Consider the following 19332-nt stretch of genomic DNA (forward strand, 5'->3'; position numbering starts at 1 on the left):
TTTTGCATGACTACACATGTATAACCTGTATCGAGTTGCTTGCCTTCTCAATGAGGGTGGGTGGGGAGGAAGGAAAGGAGAAAATTTGGAACCCAAAGTTTTAAAAACAAATGTTAAAAATTGTTTTCACATACAACTGGGAAATAAGATACAGGCAATGGGGTACAGAAATCTATCCTGCCCTACAGGAAAATAGAAGGGGAAAGGGGATAAGAGAAGGGGGGAGAGATAGAAGGGAGGGCAGACTAGGGGAAGGGGTATACAGAATGCATGCCATCTTGGGGTGGGAGGAGGGATGAGATGGGGAGAAAATTTGGAACTCAAAATCTTGTGAATGTGAATGTTGAAAACTAAAAATAAATAAATTAATAGATGTTTAATATTAAAAAAGATTAGAGAAATTAAATAGTCATAATTGAATTCAGATCATGCTAGGTAAGGAAATACCATACAACCTTTGGGAATAAGATTGACATTGTCATAAAGAATAATCTTACCTTTGAACAAAATGTGATTCATCAGAACAAAGACTGGGACAGGGTCAAGACCTTGGGCCAAATCTGCAATTTCCTTTTGAGTCACCTTTTCTGTGGAATCATTAACCTGCTTCAAGGCCCCTGAAATTGGCAAAAAAAAAAAGGCACCTGACCCATATAGCATCTTGGTGTCTCCCCAAAACTTCTCAACAAATTTTTGTCATCTTCAAACAGAGATGATGTTGTTCGTAGTCAGGTAGAGCCTGTTGCTGAGGTGCTTGAGGGCATGGATGAGATGCTGGAGGCTCTGATGGAGTCAGACCTTTGAAATCTAAGGGAGGTTGAATCCTAGACACTCTAGGAGTTGAATGTTAGTGTCCAACTGGTCCCTGAGGGCTGGTAGCCTACAGGAGGCAGAGATGCTAGCTCGGGAGAAAAGAGCATCCGTCATACTGGATTTGGAAACTGCTTGTAGAAAAATCAATGTGACTTGAAGAGTAGGAGGGAAGGCTTCATGGAAAGGGCTAGACCTAGGGTCATAACTGGGTTGGCAGAGAGGAAGGGGGAAGATAGTGCAAGAAGGGGGAGAGCACTAAGCAGGTTATTCAAGATCCTGTAGCAGAGTAGGATGGGGAAGATTTATCCCCTGAGTGACTGCACATGCTGTCATGTTCCCTCCTAGGATGATGTCATCTGCTCCAACACTGTGGCTGCCACTGGCCAGACTGTGGGCTCTGGCCCCAGGCCATATATCTCAGAACCTCCAGCATATCAGCCTCCATGATACAGTCACCACTCAACAAAGCCCCAGGAAGGAGAACTTTACAGGCAGCAAAACAGCCTCTGATTCAGCCGATTTTGCTTTCACTTTCTACAAGCAGTGAGTACTCACCTGCGTATCCTTAGATTTGAACCTGAGTCTTTTCACAAGGTAGGCTATTTTTGTTTTTTCATTGGATGAAATGGACTAGAGTTGAATCAGTACTATAATCAAGTATGAGATTGTGTGCTAGAGGCTTTAAATGCTAAATGATTTCAGAGGAGGGAAAAATCCTAGAGGACCTGACAGTCTAGCAGGGGAGACGATATCAAGTCACAAATCACTACTCTACCAAATATAGTAAAAATGAATAGGAGAGGGACAAAGTGCTTCCATGTCCCAGGATGGATTCTTTCCAGTTTGGGGGGAAGATGAAAAACTTGATGGAGGAAGCGGCACCTGAACTTGGTCTTTAAGAATAGATGAGATTTCAGAGTATGGTTAAGGGCCACGGAGAGGGGAGGAAAGGGTTAGAAAACAAGGTTTGGGATGAACCCTTGGCTCCTGAATCGTGGGAAAAGGGGGTCCCCCTGGCGCCAGGAAATAGAAGTAGTCTAGGGGACAGGAGACTTCAGTTCCCATTCTGGTTTTACCATTTATTAGCTGTGTGCCCTTGGGCCAGGAATGTCCTGGGTCCTATTCTACTAAAAAAAAAAAACCAGATCGTTAAATCTTCAGTGTGAGCATTTATACTTTAGAGTTCCACAAATGCTACAAATAAATTCTTGATTTATTGTTGTGTTGATTGTCTAGACTTAAGAAAATGATGGGGCAAATGTTAATAATGAAGATTAAACTTAAATCTGCGTTCTGCATACATTTTTAAGGAGGAAAGAAAAGGGCAAAAAGGAATACACTAAGGAAAAAGTGAGGAAGAAGGCCAAGGAGAGATCATTTAAAATCATTAGATTCCCTGAAAACCATGATTTTTAATTTTTAAAAAAGTCTGGACAGTATATTTCAAGAAACCACAAATGAAAACTAAATATATTAGAACTAGAGTGCAAAGCAAAGATAGAAAAAAATTTACTGATAATCTCCTAAAAGGAGCCCAAAAAAAGACAGGTCCCAGGAACGTCATAGCCAAAATCCAGAGTTCCTGTACCAAAAAAAAAAAAATGCTACAAGCAACCAAAAAGAAAAACCAGAGGAGATCTTGGAATACAATATTTCAACTGGCAAAAGAGATAACTTATAACCAAGAATATAACTTGCCCTGCGAATCTGAGTATAATACTACAGGGGAGAAATGGATTTTTAATGGAACAGGGAGCTTTCAAGCATTTCCTGTTGAAAAGATGAACTTTGAAATGTAAACATAAGAATCCAGAGAAACCCAGAAAAGTAAATTTATCTGAGCAATTAAAAGGAGCTGTGTGATGATGTAGTGTCCACATTCTAAAGGGGGAGAAGAAACTAGTGTCCTTTAAGAACTACAATGTCTTCAAAGGATATTGAGGGAGTTAAATAAGAAAAACAGATGGAGGCAGAACAAGGTGATTGGTTCTGATCTGCAGGTTTGAAGAGGAGAAATAGAAGGGAGGGTAAAAGAAGAAATGCACTGATATAAAAAAAAAAAGAAAGAAGGGGGTTAAACTTACTCCTTCAGGTGATTGAGATGTTTGAGTATGATTATACAACATTGTGGAAAGGATGGGGGCTGTGGGCATCAGATGAACCTTCCATATGAAATGGAAAAAGGAAGGTTGAACCCACACAAACAATTTAGTGTAGAAACACACCAAAAGTAGCAGGGAGACAAGTGTGGGTGGAAAGGGGGGATGTTAAGAGGGAGGATGATATTAGGAAGTGAATAGTCACAAGCCAATCTATTTCTTTATCATGAAGCAGGGACTAAAAGAGGGGAAGTGAGGTGGGGAAGAAAAGAACTAGAACATAAGATGGTAGGTGCCTTAGATTACTTCTTAGACAATAAGGGAATAGTTAAACCAGTTTTGGAATATGAAAGTAATGGAATATTATTGTGCCATGAAAAATGACAAGACACTATTTATGAGAATCCTGGGTAATATAAACTAGCAGAGAAGTGAGCAGAACAAGGATAACATGGACAAAAAAAATTGTAAAGAAAAACTACTTTGAAAGTCTTTAAAACTCTGATCAAAGCATTAGCTGTATCTCCAGAGGAGCTAAGATAAAGCATGTTACCACCTGCTAACAGAGAAGGTGATGGACACAAGGTGCAAAGATATACATTTTTGGACAACACTACTATGTGGCTTCATTTTGCTTGAACATCCTTATTTGTTATAAGGGGTTCCCCCCCCACTCTTATTCTTAGTTAATATGGGATATAGGTGAGAGGGATAGAAATTGTAACATCCACCAAAAAAAGAGGGGCATTGTAATGTTTTTAAATGTATAGAGGGAAGTTCAGAATACATAAATAAGCTACACATTTCTCTCAGAAGATAGAAGATGGCAGCTTTTGGGAAGAAAGATAATGAATTTGGCTTTAGACATGTTGAATTTGTGATGTCTACTGGATATCCAATTCAAGATGTCTGAAAGGCAATTGGAGATGCAAGACTGGAAGTCAGCAGAAAGATTGGGGCCGAACAGGTAGATTTGAGAATTATCAGAATAAATTTGATAATTAAATCCATGAGAGCTGTTGAGATCACCAAGCAAAGTGCTATAAAAGGAGAAGAGAGAACAGAACCCTGAGGAATACCTATAGTTAAAGGACATGATCGGGATGAGGATCCAGAAAAGGAAACAGAGAAGGAGTGGTCAGACAGGTAGGAGGAGAACCAGATGAAAATTCACACTATATATTTCTATTGGGCTAGAACTAATCACCATATTTTCAATATAATATAATTCATATAATATATATAATGTAATTCAATATAATTTGAAATAATGCAAATTCGAATACAGAAACTGGGACCTAGCTGTACTAGCTGCATACATCAAAAGGCTGTCTGGAAGCTAGAAATCTCATAGGGCAGAGAGGAAAAGAGAGGCAGGTGTTTGCTGCACTCCTGATACCTATGTGAGTTTGGACAGTTCATTTAATCTCCGTAGGGTTCATTTTTCCTATCTATAAAGTGAAGGGGTTGATTTGGACAGTCCCTGGCATCCCTTCCAGCTCTAGATAATAGAACCTTATGATTTCTTCTAGAAGATTTCCACCTCATCTCCTGCCACTAAGGCATGGCTGCAAGGAGGAGAGCCAAAGCACTAGTATATATTGTTGGGTAGTCCGGAGGCCGGTCACGCTGTTGTGGGTGTTCACCACTGGGATGAGCGCCTTCCGAATGAGTGTTTTTGAGCTCGGGGTATATCCTGAGATTGTATATTTTAGAATTTCCCTGAAGGGTGAAAATAAGAGTGAGTGAGTTAGTGAGGAAGTTAGGAGTTTAGACCCATGTGTGGAGGCCAAGTGCCCTGAAGTTATGGTATGGCCTGAGAAGCGTGAGTGAATTCAGAAGCTCTGAAGGGAGAGGATTTGTGGCTTCAAGAACGGCGTCCCTTCTGTAGTATACATCAAAGTGAAGCTAGAAATGTTGGAAGGGGAAAAAGTTAGATTTTGTCTAGTACTACTTCTTAGTCATGGGCAGGTGAACTCACTCACTTTCAGGTGGAGGAGGGAGAGTAACATAACAAGAGAAGGTAGGCAGATAAAAATCTTTGTGGTCACTTGCAAATTTTTTGCACATCCCGTGCTGATGTCTACGGCTGTGTCAACTAGAAGCACAAGCATTTCCTCTTCTGGCTCCCCTCAATGTCTTCTTTTCTGCCTCTTTTGCTGTTCAGTTGTGTCTCTACTGAAGTGAGCTTATCTTAGCTATCAATGCATGGATAGAGCACTGGCCCTGAAGTCAAGAGGACCTGAGTTCAGATCCGGCCTCAGATCAAACACTTGACACTTACTAGTTGTGTGACCTTGGGCAAGTCACTTAACCCCAATTGCCCATTAAAAAAAAAGTTAAAAAAAAACTGTCAATGCAGAACACAGGGATTAAAACCGGTGAATCTGAATCTGAAACCCATGGCAGGGGACTCCAGAGGGTAGTTTCCTGGATTTTCATAGATAGGATTTAGAGCTGGAAGGAACCTTGGAGTCCAGCCCTCTCCTTTTAAAGATGAAGCCCAAAGGGAGAAGTGACTTACTCAAGGCCACTGAATAATAAGTGGGAGAGCTAGGATTTCAATCTAGGTTCCCTGATTTCAAATACAGCACTATTTTTACTACACCATACTACCTGCTTCATACCATACCATATTAGCAGGTTCAGACATCTTAGAATTCAGTGAAGCCACTTAAAGAAAGTTGAAAGAAAGGGTGAGACCAGAAAAGGTAGCTGGCTGCCTGCCAGCCTTGAAATGCTCCTGAAAAGGACTCCTGGTGAGAAAGGAAGCATGAGGGGTTACACAAAAGACCAACTACTCCACTTTTACTCTAGCAATGATCAAGGCAAAGCACCAAATGAACATTAATCAAGAAATCCAAACAGAAGCATCAGAGTTCTTTCATCCAGCCCAGGAATGCACAAAAAGATAGCAAGAAGCTGTGGACACCATAGAGAGTAACACAGAAGTACTCCCATAGAAGCCAGGACCAGCACAGTTAAAAAGAGCAGAAACCAGCGGCACGACCCTGAACAAGGAAGTCCACAGCAGCATCCTGACCAGAAAAGCCTTAAAGCAGAAAGAACCCCACCCCACCCCCAGCACTGTAATCAAGGAAGCCCCAGAGAGGACAGAAGGCTGCCTAGTGCCATGGCAATAGGGGAAACCCTAGATGGGATAGAAATGGTAGCATCTAACTGGGGAAGTTCTCTGGGGAAACAGAAGATAAGCCAGCACACTGACCAAGGAATCTGAAGGGGAGGAAAGAACACTCTCCAGGGCCCTGATAAAGGAAGTGCCAGGGATGTCACAGACCACCCAGTGTCCTCATCACATCATGACTTCTCATCTCTGGCCATCATCCTCATCTCCCTCCCACCAAACCCTTGGATTCCATCTTTGATTCTACTGGCTCTGATAAGTGGGCTTTCACTTACTTTATCTTGCCAGGGCCCAGGCCTCTATGCTACTTCCAAGTCATCTCTTCACCATGCTGCAAAGGGTGCTCTCTCTCACTTCCCAGCACTCCTATGTGTGTATGTAGTCTTCATCCCTTAGAATGTAAGCTGCCTGAAGGCAAGGACTCTCCTGCTTGCTTGTATCTGTATCCTCAGTGCTTAGCATGATGTCTGATACAAAATAAATGCTTAATAAACTCACTTTCTCTCTCTCTTTCCTAACTATTCTTCCATCAACCTGATCAAGAAAGCTCTGGAGAGGAAAAAAAATCATGCACAGGAGGCCCTGGGGGAGGACAAAAATGACCCATGATCATTACAAGATCAAAGAAGCCCCAGGGGAGACAAATGGAAACTCAGTGCCTTGATCAGGGATAGATAATTATAGAGCTTGTCCACAGCCAGTGAAGCCTGACAGTGCTCTGAGAGGAAACAAAAAAAATGTCAGCCAGAGAAACAGGATCCTAGGAAAAGAAGGGCAGGAACAAACAGGGACTAGATATCCCATCTAAGAGTTCAGGAAGGGAACAGAGAATGGCCCTAGCACAAAGTCTCGTATCAAAAACTAAAGCTAGAAATATGAATAAACAAAATACACTAAACACCAGGAAGAAATATTATGGGTCATGAATTACCAAGAGGGACCCTGGGCAAGTCACTTAACCCCGATTGCCTTGCAAAAAAACCCCAAAACAACAAAAAAGGAATTACCAAGAGGAAAACCCAGAATGTCAAAGATGAAAATTGTTTAGCCAAAAGGACTACAAAAGTACCTGGAAGATGTAAACCAAAGGATAAAAAATGAAATTATAAATTAAGTGAGAGCTAAATAGGAAGGAATTAGGAGAATGAATAATTAGAACAGAAGGTGGTAAGCTTTTATCCAAATAACAGACTCCCTGAAAATTAGAGTGGAACAAACTGAAATCAACAAGTATAAGACAAGAAATATTGGAACAAAATCCAAAGATTGAAAAAAATAGAAGGTAATATAAATATCTATTATCAAAAACAATTGACCTGAAAAACATGTCAAGGAAAAATTATATAAGAATCATCTAACAGCCTGAAAACCTTGACCAAAAAAAAAAAAGCCTGGATACTACATTTCAAGAAATCATAAATGAAAACTACTTAGATTTATTAGAACCAGAGTGCAAAGTGAAAAAAATTTTAAATCCAATGGCTACTTTCTGAAAGAAATACCAAAAATGAAAGTTCCCAGGAATGTCATGGATAAAATCCAGAGTTTCCAAGTCAAAAAGAAAATACAACAAGCAGCCAGAAAAGAATTCCATTACCAAAGAACTATAGGCAGGATCACACATAATTTGGCAGCTACTACTATTAAAGAAGAGAATATCTGAAATACAATATTCCAAAAGGCAAATACAGTCTTGGTAACTAAACCAGGGAGAGACAAAGCACAGAAAGAAAATATAGACATATATTCTTAATGTATATAAATGGAAAAAAATGATTAGTTAAAAAAAAGAGGATACAACAATAAATTTAAAAGACTTTACATTATGATCAGGTTGGATTTACACCAGGAATTCAGGGTTAGTTCAATATTAGGAAAACAACATAGAATATTAATAGCAAAAGCAATAATGATTATATCAATAGATTATGAGACTTACATTTTCAGACACAGCCAACATGTGGATTTGTTTGCCTGACTGTTTATTTGTTACATGACAAGGGCATTTTGGGATAGAGGAGGAAGTGGCAGAAGAGGAGCTAGTTATAAGCTTGCCAAAGAGATGGAGAGAGAGAGAGATTAAATGATGTGACATTTTTTAAAAATGTGAGTGACAATTTCTGGGTAATTAATCATTTTATTAATAATGCTGACATTTTATTAATAAAAGGAATGGTTGTTTGGCCATCTCTCTCAGACCAAAGACAACTCATGCTGGTGGGCTCAGAGTTTATATGCTCTTGGAAGAGTGACAATCAACTCTGATTGGCTAACAATTAATGAGAGAATGAATATTACAATGAGAGATGGACCCACTCCATGATGGGCTGGAGGAATGTAACCTTGATTATGTCATTTATTTCTAAATTGCTCAGCCTTGGGCGATCTCATAAAAGAATGTATCTCCATCTAAACCTGAGTAGACACAATGGGTAGAAATTCACCTAGATAAGATGGTCTAGATGAGATACATTTTTGGTAGAAGTCAGTAATGTCCTTCAATGGCTGGGCTTCAAACAAGGAACTAGGACAGGGAAAAAGCCTGGATCTCCCTCATAATTGGTTATTAATCATTGTCTTCAAAAAGCATCAATAAAGTATTAAAGAAAGTACAGAAAAAAAAAAGAGGTTCAGAGGGAGACCCAGACAAGCACAAAGTGTTAGGAAACCAGTAGGTATAGTGGATAGTCACAGTTTCTTACACAGTACTCTTTTTCTGTTCTTACTGTTATATGGAAATGTTCATGATCGTGCATACTGAGTTCAGAACAACAAAAAATAAAAATAAAGTAAAATAATGTAAAATTACACTGGTGTCTTAAATAATTTTGAAGTACTGATGACCAAACTTAGACTGGAATTTCAAAAGTGTGGTTTGTTTGTTTTAGTTTTTATGGCATGAACCCAACAAGCAGACAAACTATACCAAAACAGAGCAATTCAAAAAAGGCATTTGCCATAGCCATCAAGAAACAACACATTCTCCCACATATTTGATAGAATATGTAAAAAACATTTAAGGCCTGAAAAAAACAATATATACTCCAGCTGTTGCCATGGCAAGAACCATAGGAAATAAAATAGAACTATCAAGGAATACTCCTAACAACTGGAATAAAAAATGACCAAGGCAGAAATTATTTGAGAAAACTACTGAAGAACCATAGAGAGGCACTGAATGATTATAAAATAATATTTAGTTGGTACTCATAGTCGATTGGGTGGTGCACTAGATAGAGCATGGAGCCTAAAGTCAGTAAGACATTTCCTGAGTGAGTTCAAATCTGGCCTCAGACACTTAGAAGCTATGTGACCCTCGGCAACTCACTCAACCCTGTTTGCCTTAGTTTTCTCACATGTAAAATGAGCAGGAGAAGGAAATGGCAAACCATTTTAAGAAAACCCCAAATGGGGTCATAAAGAGTCAGACACGACTGAAACAACTGAACAACACCAATCACAGTAGAAAATTGAAACTCTATGTAGACCTTAAAGACGACAAGGCGGCAGCTAGGTGGTGCAGTGGATAGAGCACCCGCCCTGAAGTCAGCAGGACCTGAGTTCAAATCCGGCCTCAGACCAAACACTTGACACTTACTAGCTGTGTGACCCTGGGCAAGCCACTTAACCCTAACTGCCTGAAAAAAAAAAAGACAGCAAGAAAGGAAATATATAGAAAGGAATATAGAAAACAAAAGTATATTGGGAATTCTAGATTCCCCTAATTAGCAACTGAAAACAAAAATCAAAAGGTTAAAGTGATACAAGGAGATAAAGCAGCACAAAGAACAAAATAAACAATTCAACATCATTCTGACCCTTTTCTACAGGAAGAGAAAGAAGAAAACCCCAAGGAAACAGGAATTGGAAAATTGCTGGCTGCCTGTATGGTCACACTAAGTCCAACCCAACAAAAAAGCAAGGTGGATCAAATAAGATACAGAAAACTTGTGCACCAGTAATATATGGACGACAGAAAGAAAAGCCCATGGGGCCTGATAAGCTCCACAATTATTGACTCAAATGCTTCTAAGTGGAGCATAAATTACTGGTGAAGCACTTTACCAGTTTCCTCTCACGTGCAAGTCTAACTGTATATTTCTTTTTTTTAACGTGTAATAAATTTATTTTACATTCTAGGTTTTGTTACCTAATTGCAAGGAAACTGAAGAATCCAGTTTAATCCAATCCAATTCAATAAACATTTATTAAGTACCTACCTTGTGTTAGGCACTCTTCTACTGTGTGGGGATAATAAAAAGAAAGACAGTCTGTGCCCTCAAGGAGCTTACAGTCTCATAGAGTTCTCACCCCTGTCTCACATAAGGAGGAGGTAGGAAAGCAGGGTAGGCAGTAGAAAACAGAGTAGACTGTATCTTTCTTTTTACTTTTTATTTATTTTTAGTTTTCAACATTCACTTTTATAAGATTTTGAACTCTAAAATTTTCCCTCTCCTTTCCCTCTCCCAAGATGGCATATAATCTAATATAGGCTATACATATATAATCATATTAAACATATTTCCACATTAGTCATGTTGTGAAAAAAGAATCAGAACAAAATGGAAAAACCATGGAACAAAAGTGAAAATAGTATGTTTCCATCTACATTCAGACTCCATAGTTCTTTCTCTGGATGTGGATAGCATTTTCCATCATGAGTCTTTTGGAGCTGTCTTAGATCATTGATTTGCTAAGAAGAGCTAAACCTATCAGAGTTGATCATCTCACAATGTTGCTGTTACTTGTATAATGTTCTCCTGGTTCTGCTCACTTCACTCAGCATCAGTTCATGTAAGTTTTTCCAGGTTTTTCTGAAATCCATTTCTTATAGCACAAGAGTATTCCACAACTTGTCCCCCTATTCCCCAATTGATGGGCATCCCCTCAATTTCCAATTCTTTGCCACCACAATAAAAGCTACTATAAATATTTTTGTACATGTGGGCCCTTTTCCCTCTTTTATGATCTCTTTGGAGATTACTATAGTAATTGACTACTGTGTCTTGTGTACCTAACCTATTCCATTGATCCACCACTCTATTTCTTATCCAGTACCAAGTAACTGTATCTTTCTTTTTTTTTTTAAGGTTATGCATGTTCTACAAACATTTATGAAACACCTACTACATGCAGAGTGCTAGATAAGGTACTGGGAGAGATGCAAGGTTAGATACACAAATACAGATAACAATCATCTAAAATATTATGGGACAAGAAGTAGATTTCAGCATTGCAAAACTAAATGCTATACGAAATCCATGTCCCTCTCTGGGGAGATCAGGAAAGTCTCCATGAAAAAGTAAGTAATTGAACTGGGTTTCAAAGAATGGGTAGGAACTTGTGCATCTTTCTTAAAAGAAGATATCACATATCTACTACTAAAAGATGGTAACACCAAGAACCCCTATAAACATAGACCAACTGTGTGTTTATGTACTTTCCACAAAGCAATAGATTGATTGAGGAGCAAAAAAAGACTGCCAAGAAGTCCTAAAGGGTGCCAAGAGCAACTTATTATTGATTCAATAATTATTGAATAGTACTTGAAGGTACACGTTTATACTGCCATTGTTGACAACTTCAAGGGCCTGACTCAGCCCCGTATCTATGACTTATCATGCACTACAAACATATAAAATAAATACTTGTATAGTGAAAATGCTAGCGTATTTGATGTCCACATGGAAAACTGTTCTCTATTTAAAATACACCAACATGATAATGTCAAGAACAATTGACATAAAACACGTCATTTTTTAGGGAGAGAGCATAAGCTCATTATATCTTTGTCTAGCCTTAAATGTATTATCAACGTTCCTAAACAGATGTAAATATGGCTTCCAAATTAAAGAGACTAAATAACTAAAGCATCTTCTTAATCATTTGATGTACGTAGGTGAATCAAACTACAAGAAAAAAAGCAAATAAACATTAAACAGCTCCTTCATCTCATCTTTCTCCAGTGACAGAAAAATGTCATTTGAACTTAATAAGTATAAAATTCTTAGGGTACACTAAGGAAAGATAGAGTCTGAAGATGTCAAGTTTGAATCTGGATGTCACACCAAACCAATTGGTAACTCTTCCAGAAAAAATACTATGAGCATTAAGAAACCAAGGAGAAGGCCATGACTGAATGTGTTGAGAGGTTTACTGGTATGGTACACATACTCTGGGCCCTACTACCTGAGGCTTGAAAAGACCACATCTCCCCTCAGGGTTCTAGAATGCCTCGGGGATGGGGGTAATTTCATTTGTACAGATCTACTTGTTGCACTGAACCACTGGCTCAAGCCACCGCAAGCTGTATTCCTCCTATTGTTCGGGGCCTATCACTAGCATTCTAACTTCATTTAGCTACATGGCTAGGTTTTTTTATAAAAGAATATTTACTTCAAAAAGATAGTGAAAGCATATATAAGATTAATAGCCATTCTCCAGTAAATAAGTGGCCAAAGGATATGAACAGTTTTCAAAAGAAGAATGGCAAAGTATTCACGACCACATGAAAAAATGCTCCAAATCACTAATAAGAACAGAAATCCAAATCAAAACTAACCTCAGGTTTTTCTTCAGTTCCTGCAAATTGTCAAAGATGGTAAAAAGTGCTGGAGTGTTGGTGGGAAGATAGTCACACTAATACATTGCTGGTGGAGCTATGAAATGGTATGACTATTTTGGAAAGCATTTTGAAATTGTGCAAATAAAGTGACTAGGATGTCCATACCCTTTGAATCAGAGACTCCATTACTGGGCTTATAGCCCAAAGAAGTGATTGATAAGAAGTCCCAACATACATCAAAATGTTTATAGCAGCACTTTTTGTAATAGCAAAGAATCGAAAACAAAGTAGTTGCCCATCAATTGGGGCATGACTAAACATTGTGGTATATGAACGTAATGGAATATTATTGTGCTCTAAGGAATGATGTATGTGATGAATATAGAGAATCCTGGAAAGATCTATACGAACTGATGCAGAGTGAAGTGAGCAGAGCCAAGAAAACAATAACTACAATGTAAAGACATAGACTAACCACACCCCCAAAAAATCAAAGGGAAATGTAATAACAATTGTAAAGATCAAACATAACTTGAATGAACATATATGAGAAGGCATCCCCAATCCATTCCTTCATGGGGGTGGGAGGTCCACAGATGTCACACGTTGCACATTTTCAGACTTTTTCAATGTATCAATCATACTGATTTTTTTTCTCTTAAAAAAACATGCTATTAATTATATAGAGTGACTTTTTGGGAGAGAGCAGAGGAAATATATTTGAGATAACTGTGTGAATCAGAAAATATCAATAAAAACAACATAACAAGAGTAAACATGGTCCCTACTCTGCCTAGCACTTCAAGGACATACTTTTCCTTACACCACCTTACTCTCTGAGAGAGTTCCTAGCTTAGTTCCTACATAACACTGGCCCTTCTAGATGCAGCACCAACTTCCAAATGAGTCCACATCTCAGCTACCACTGTGCAAGAGACCCAGAGGTCACTCTCAAAGGTCGCTCTTTGGGGCATTGATGCTGTGCTGGCTGAGAAACCTGGCCTGGAGTCTGGCTCCTAGATTCCTCTGGCTTACTCTCCTGATTTTTTCAAAACTCCCAAAGTCAGCTTGACCTTTTACTAGATGCCATGAGCTGTGAAGTCACAAAATGAAGCCAAAAGAGAATGAAACAACAGAGGAAGTAGCCGAAGTTGACAGGACTTTTGGAATGCCTTCACAGCCATTAAAAGAGCTCTTTTCCAACACGTGGTAAACCAATCAAAACCAGTTACAGAACATTCACATTCTTTCCAAAGCACTTCCTTTATGCATCATCACAGTCTTCCCAGGTCCTCTATATGGAGAGATACAACAACAGATCCTTTGAACACGCGTCAGATCCTCATTACACTGGCATTCTGAAATTAAAACTAACTGAGAAGACTACATTGAAAGCAACGAACACTTATGCAATACCACTAGCTGTCCAATAAGAATATATGAAAAAACAGAATAAGCTTCCTCAAAAGGTGGCTCCCCAGAGGTATGTAGTGACTTACTACACCAGTTTATGGCTAGGGGTTTGGAAGATAAAGCCTTGGCAGTGACCACGCGGAGAAAGCAGTGTGGTTTGAGGGATGTGGGGAAACAATCAAAGGCAACAGACACAAAGCATTGGAATGGGAACTTGTAGACTGGAGTTTGAGGCCTGACATTGTTATCTACTAGCTGTATAAATTTAGTCAAATCACTTCACCAATGTGGGTTTCAATTTCCTCATCTATAGAAACTGGTCATCTTCAAAGGTTATTTCTACCTCTAACACTCTGACTCTAGTCAGAATTATAGGATCACAGATTCAGAGCTTGAAGGGACCTCAGAGACCATGTAACCCAACTTCTGCATTTTACAGATCAGGAAACTCAGACTCAGGAAAATTAAGTGATTTGCCCAAAGTCACACAGGTAGTAAGCATCAGAGGCAAAATCTGAACCCAGTTCCTCTGACTCCAGACCCAGACTGTTTGAGCCTGAGGGTGTCTCTGATTCTCAGAGCAGTGAATTGCATATTTAGGCTAAATAAATTGTGAGTACTTTGATGCTTCCCATCAAAAGTCTGTAGTTGGTATATCTATATCTATATATAAAATAATTATACAATAATAATATAATATATACAAATAAGCATGTAATGGAGGGGTGGGACAGGGAGAAGGGCATTGTCCAAAAGGACCCAGTCCTTCGAGTATGAGCAATATTTGCCTGCTGCCAGTCCACATGGATGTTTAGACAGTCTGCCTGTAGTAATACTTAATGAAAGGACTTCTTTCTTTCCTGATTTAGAGCATGCACAAGCATAGTATGACTATTTCCTGTTGACATGTTGCAGGGCAATAAAATGCCATTTAGTAGGCTGTTGAGCTGGAACTAAGTATGCATAGAAAAGGCTCCAGCAGACCAAGTCTCTCCCCTTTCTTGATAGTGAGCAAGGCAAGAACTGTTTTAAGAGGCTTGGAGGGGAAGAGGCGGTAGAGGCAGAAGCAGCAGCATCTACCTTATCTCCCCCTTGTTGCCTTGGGTCTCTGAACTCATGCTGCTGCTATTTTTTCTGTCCCTTTTGTGTTTATTCTTTGCTGATCTCAGGTAAATGGGTGTCAGAGATGGAATGAACCAAGTGACAGCTTTTTGAGCTCAGAGCCAGCAGAGGTGCAGCAAATGTGGTCCACGTCAGAGTCTGCCAGTAGCCACAACAACCAAGTCTGATGAGAAGCCAGCCCTCAAGAGCTGTCCACAGGAATCTCCTAAGCACCTGCCGTGTGACAGGCATTAATGTTAAGTGCTAAGAATACAAAGAAAAGCAAAAATAGATCTGTCCCTTAAAGAGTTCATAGTTTAATGACGAAGAAGACATGTAAAGGATTATGAACAAATGAGATACATTGAGGATAAATTGGAGGTACTCACAGAGGTAAGGTATAAGCATTAAGGGGGACTGGGAAAGGCTTCTTACTGAGGGTGAGAGTTTAGCCAAGATTTGAAGGAAGCCAGGGAAGCCAGGATGGGGAGATGAGGATGGAGAGAATTCAAGGTATAGGAGATAGCCAGTGAAAATGCCCAGTGTTGGGAGACGGAGCATCTCGTGCGCAGAACAGCACGATGGCCAGTGTCACTGGATTTTAGAGCACAGGCAGAGGAGCAAAATATAAGAAGGCTGGAAAAGTAGGAAAGGGCCAGGTTATGAAGGTTAAAAAGTGAAACAGAAGATTTCATATTTGATCCTGAGGGTGACAGGAAGCCACTGGAGTTTACTGAATAAGATGTGACATAGTCACACAGAGGCTTTAGATAGATCAGTCTGAAAGCTGGGTGGAGAATGGACTGGAGTGGGGAGAAATTCAAGGAACAGAGACCAACCAGAAAATGATGAGGGCCTTCACCAGGGTGGTGGCAGTGTCAGAGGAGAGGTGGGGGACACAACAAGAGATGTTGGGAAGGGGGAATCTACAAGATTAGGCAACAGATAGTATGTGGGACATGATAAGAGAGTAATGAATCAAAATATGACAACTAAGTAGTAAACCTGGCTGACTGGGAGAATATAATAGTAATAGGAAGAGGGGAAGTTTTAGGGGGAAAGATATGGTACATCCAGTCCAAGATGTCTGATAGGCAGTTGGAGACATCTCTGAGGACAGCACAGTACTAAAGGGTTAAGTAGCAGGGGCACAAACTACAAATGCAGATCAAGGATGGAAAGTAAATTAGGGAACCCATAATCTAGGTCAAGATTCAAGTCTGGGGCGGGGCGAAGCCAAGATGGTGGAGTGAAAGCAGTGACTTGCTTCAGCTCTCCCCAAACCCCTCCAAATACCTATAAAAAATGGCTCTAAACAAATTCTAAAGCAGCAGAACCCACAAAAATAAAGAGTGAAACAAATTTCCAGCCCAAGACAACCTGGATGGTTGATCGGAAAGGCATATCACACCGGGCTGGGAGAGGAGCACGTGGGTGCGCAGGCCACAGCGAACCTGGAGCAGGCCTCAGAGGACTGAATCGCGGGCAGCTGTGGCAGTTTCCAGACCTCTCAACCCACAAAAGCCAAAGACAACTTAGAAGGTCAGTGGGAAAAGTTTGTTTCTGCGGTGAGAGAAAAGCTCGGTCTTAGCCCTAGTTCCCAGGGCGGCCGGGGTGGTGGCTGCCTCCTAAGCTTCTGGCCCACAGACTGAGGGGGAATTGAGTGGCTGATCAGAGGGGGATTGCAGAGATCTCTTTCCTAGTGTTGAGGCAGGAATCTCTTGCTTTGCCCATGGTTGGATCTGGGACGTTCTGGGTGGTGTTCCTGGGGCAAGGATGAGCACCAGCGTGATGGAGCTTGTAGTGGTGGTGAAGAAAAAATCCTCCTCACAGCTCCAAGACAGAAAAGAGGGCTTGTGGTCACTCATAGACCAGAGCACAGGCCAGGAAAGGAGTAAACACCTAGCCTCTTATCATACCACCATGGAAGAATTGAAAATTTACAGGTCCCTAGAAGTATCTCTGAAAACAGCTGTACAAAACCCCGAAGTTTGGGACAGTATATTCTCCACATTGGAAGCAGACTCTACCTTAAAGAGTTTAAACTCAAGTAATTGGCTGGGATCATGAGCAAGCCCAAAGAGTCAGACCATAGAATCTTTTTGGTGAACAAAGAAGATCAAAACACAACCAGAAGACAACAAAATCAAAGCTCCTACATCCAAAGCCTCCAAGAAAAATATGAATCAGTCCCAGGCCTTGGAAGAGCTCAAAAAGGATTTTGAGAAGCAAGTAAGAGAAATAGAGGAAAAACTGGGAAGAGAAATGAGAGTGATGCAAGAAAATCATGAAAAACAAGTCAACAGCTTGCTAAAGGAGACCCAAAAAAATAATGAAGAAAATAATACCTTAAAAAATAGCCTAACCCAAATGGCAAAAGAGGTCCAAAAAGCCAATGAGGAGAAGAATGCCCTAAAAAGAAAATTGGCCAAATGGAAAAGGAAGTCCAAAAGATTACTGAAGAAAATACTTCCTTAAAAATTAGAATAGAGCAATTGGAAGTAGTGACTTTATGAGAAATCAAGACACTGTAAAACAAATCCAAAAGAATGAAAAATTAGAAAACAATGTGAAATATCTCATTGGAAAAACAACTGACCTGGAAAATAGATCCAGGAGAGAGAATTTAAAAATTATTGGACTATCTGAAAGCCATGATCAAAAAAAGAGCCTAGACATCATCTTTCAAGAAATTATCAAGGAAAACTGCCCTGATATTTAGAACCAGAGGGCAAAATAGAAATTGAAAGAATCCACATCTCCTCCTGAAAGAGATCCCCAAAGGAAAACTCCTAGGAATATTGTAGCCAAATTCCAGAGTTCCCAGGTCAAGGAGAAAATATTACAAGCTGCCAGAAAGAAACAATTCAAGTATTGTGGAAACACAATCAGGATAACACAAGATTTAGCAGCTTCTACATTAAAGGACCAGGGCATGGAATATAATATTCTGGAGGGCAAAGGAGATAGGATTACAACCAAGAATCACCTACCCAGCAAAACTGAGTATAATCCTTCAGGGGAAAAAATGGTCATTCAGTGAAATAGAGGACTTTCAAGCATTCTTGATGAAAAGACCAGAGCTGAATAGAAAATTTGACTTTCAAATACAAGACTCAAGTGGAACATGAAGAGGTAAACAGGAAAGAGAAATCATAAGAGACTTATTAAGGTTGAACTGTTTACATTCCTGCATGGAAAGATGATATTTATAACTCATGAGACCTTTGTCAGTATTAGGGTAGTTGGAGGAAAAAATATATATTATGTATATAGATATAGATAGATAGATAGAGGGACAGGGTGAGTTGAAGATTAAGGGGTCATATCTGGAGAATAAAATTAAGGGGAAGAGGATTATCTGGAGAAGAGAAGGGAGAGGTAGAATGGGGTAAATTATCTCACAAAAAACAGAAAAGAAAAGTCTTACAGTGAGGGGAAACAGGGAGGAATGAGGGAATGAATGAATCTTATTCTCATAGGATTTGGCTTAAGGAGGGAATAACATACACACTTCAATTGGGTATGGAAATCTGTCTTACCCTACAGGAAAATAGGGAGAAGGGGACAAGAGAGCAGGGGATGATAGAAGGAGGGCAGATTGGGAAAGGGGTAATCAGAAGCAAACTTCTGAGGAGGGACAGGGTCAAAAGAAAGAATAGAATAAATGGGGGGGTAGGACAGGATTAAGGGAAATAGAGTTAGTTTTTCACAACATGTCTACTATGGAAGTGTTTTGCATAACTGCACATGTATAACCTATATTGAGTTGCTTGCCTTTTCAGTGAGGGTAGGTGGGGAGGGAAGAAGGGAGAAAATTTGGAACCCAAAGTTTTAAAAACACCTGTTTAAAAAATAAAATGTTTTCACATGCAACTGGGAAATAAGAAATATAGGAAATGGGTACAGAAGTCTATCCTGCCTACAGGAAAATAGAAGGGAAGGGGATTAGAGAAGGGGGGGAGAGATAGAAGGGAGGACAGACTAGGGGAAGGGATATTCAGAATGCATGCCATCTTAGGGTGGGGGGAGGGGTGAGATGGGGTGAAAATTTGTAACTCAAAATCTTGTGGAAGTAAATGTTGAAAACTAAAAATAAATAAATTTAAAATTTTTTTAAAAAGACTCAAGTCTAGGGCTTAGAATTCCAATGATTTTAACATATTCCTGACTGAATAGTTCATAAAACTACCCCA

The 19332-nt window shown here is 39.7% G+C and overlaps 1 long non-coding RNA gene across 2 annotated transcripts in view; it reads left to right on the forward strand.

Annotated features, from left to right (window-relative positions):
* The first annotated feature begins 1126 nt into the window (after window positions 1–1126).
* LOC144456342 (uncharacterized) overlaps window positions 1127–19332 on the forward strand; it is a 32912-nt gene continuing 14706 nt past the window's right edge. The window contains exons 1-2 of one of the 2 annotated variants that reach the window (XR_013485425.1): window positions 1127–1407; window positions 15205–15529. This is a non-coding gene — a long non-coding RNA (uncharacterized LOC144456342). The remainder of the gene's footprint in view (window positions 1408–15204; window positions 15530–19332) is intronic. The other variant, XR_013485426.1, reaches the window with a different exon arrangement.

This window comes from Phascolarctos cinereus, unplaced genomic scaffold (assembly GCF_003287225.1).
Source record: "Phascolarctos cinereus isolate Bilbo 61053 unplaced genomic scaffold, phaCin_HiC Scaffold_3;HRSCAF=262, whole genome shotgun sequence".
In the NCBI taxonomy this organism is placed as follows: domain Eukaryota; kingdom Metazoa; phylum Chordata; class Mammalia; order Diprotodontia; family Phascolarctidae; genus Phascolarctos; species Phascolarctos cinereus.